This window comes from Gracilinanus agilis, unplaced genomic scaffold (assembly GCF_016433145.1).
Source record: "Gracilinanus agilis isolate LMUSP501 unplaced genomic scaffold, AgileGrace unplaced_scaffold50064, whole genome shotgun sequence".
Lineage (NCBI taxonomy): Eukaryota > Metazoa > Chordata > Mammalia > Didelphimorphia > Didelphidae > Gracilinanus > Gracilinanus agilis.
The window spans coordinates 1-1799 of NW_025384760.1; the positions used below are offsets into that span (position 1 = coordinate 1).

General features: G+C 60.4%; 1 long non-coding RNA gene across 1 annotated transcript; it reads right to left on the reverse strand.

The window, feature by feature from the left end:
- Positions 1-6: 6 nt before the first annotated feature.
- LOC123255685 lies at positions 7-1132 on the reverse strand. Its single transcript, XR_006506784.1, has 3 exons — positions 1043-1132; positions 395-424; positions 7-286 (listed from the first exon to the last, which is right to left on the reverse strand). It is a non-coding gene; the product is annotated as an uncharacterized LOC123255685 (long non-coding RNA).
- Positions 1133-1799: the final 667 nt, after the last annotated feature.

Here is a 1799-nt window from a genome sequence, read left to right on the forward strand (position 1 = left end):
GGTCAGAGGATCCCAGATGGGGCCGGGGCATGCTGGGTGTTCTGCTGTGGGTGTCAGGCACGTGGGCATCCTTTTGGGGGAGAGGGCTGGGCACGTATAGCCTGGAGGGCAGGCCTCTCTGTCCTCCTCTGATTGCTCCTGCCCTAGAGGCAGCCCGGGCCTCCCCGAAGCCCAGCCCCTGAAAGGCCCACTCAGTCTGGAGAGAGCCTGCTTGGGCAGAGGCTCGCTGATCCAGGCCTGCCCATGGCGCCCCTTCCCCTGGCCCAGCCCGGTACTCACCTCTTCACTGCGCAGGGAGAGGGAAAGGGGCAAAGGAAAGAGAGAGAAGACATGTTAGGGTCAGGGCTAGAGGCAGAGCTAGAAAATTGTGTGTGTGGGGGGGGAAGCTACTCACTCTCCCATCTTGACGTCTTGGTGTTATAATCTGTGGAGACAGAAAGACAAAGGCTAAGGGGGGGGGCCCCTGGGACCCCCACCCAAGGGCCACGTCCTCCCTGGCCAGCCTTATCCTGGAAAATGCCCAGGAGGAGTCAGGGGAGAAAGTGCTTCTAAAAATGGGCTGCTATTGGGGGGGGGGGGCGGATCCCAAATCGCTCCTGCAGCTGTTTCTTGAGTGACTCCTTCCCCACCCAGCTCAGGCTGGAGTCTTGGCTAAAGGGACAGGCCAGCACAGGTGGCCCCTCAGGCCAGAGAAGAGGGAGCTATTTATAGCCCTGGCCCCCTTCACCGCCTTGACCCAAGGGGAAGAGACAAGCGCCCCTGCTCAGTCAGCCTCCTGGCAGGGGCATTCTTAGCGGTGGGCAGAAGAGGGGCCGTCCAGGCACCCCCCACCCCAGCTTCTCCGGATACCCAAGGAGAACGTCCCCAGACGAGGCCCAGGGCTCTGCTCCACCCCAGCCTGTGGAGTGGACAGAGCCAAAGGGGCAGGGGGCCGTGGACATCCCGCTGGGAGGCAGCTAGAGGGAGTTCCACCCCAGCAGAGGGCCCCCACCTTGACGGTCCCAGCAGCCCAGCCCCCGGGGAGCCTGCCCCAGCCGCTCACCTAGCTCCCCTGCAAAGCGCACAGCAGATAGGAAGAGGTCAGGACGCGAGATGGAGTCCCAGCAGCTGGGCCCAGTGGGAGGGGGTATAAATGGGCGTCTGGGGCGGGGGCCCAAGCTCTGTAAGGGCATGGCAGCTTTCTCAGACCAATGAGGGACAGAGCCTCAGAGCCTCCCCAGGGAGTCCTGGAGATGGGGGGGTGCAGCGAGAAGATCCGTGGAGAGAGAGGGAGGGACAGGGCCGGACAGGGGCAAGTCTATTTTGGGCTTTGTGACAAGCCCAAGGATACCTTGGGTTTCTAAGGAGCTTCCCTGGGCACAGGCACTCCCAGACCTCCTACAGAGAGCTAAGGCCCAGAGAGAGGCACAGCTCTGCCTAGGGTCTCACAGCCACATGGCCCAAGAGAAGGGAAATTGCTTACAGGCAGAGGCCAAAGGAAGAGAAGCAGACCAGGCATCAGGAGGGCCCAGGTTTCAGTCTCCCCTAAGCCTTCTTATCCATGTGACCAAAGTCAACTGAGTTAGCCTTGCCATCTGTACAATGGGGATGAGAATGCTCAGACCACCCTCCTCACAGGGCTACTGACAGTCAGTCAGTGAGCACCTACTGTGTGCGAGGCACTGTGTGAAGTGCCGGGGGCACCAAAAAGGCAAATATATATTGTCTGACCTCAAGGAGTGCACAATCTAACATGGTTACATCAAAAACCTAATCAGAGAAGATAGAAGGTCATCCCCAGGGAAAGGCCCAACCAGTGG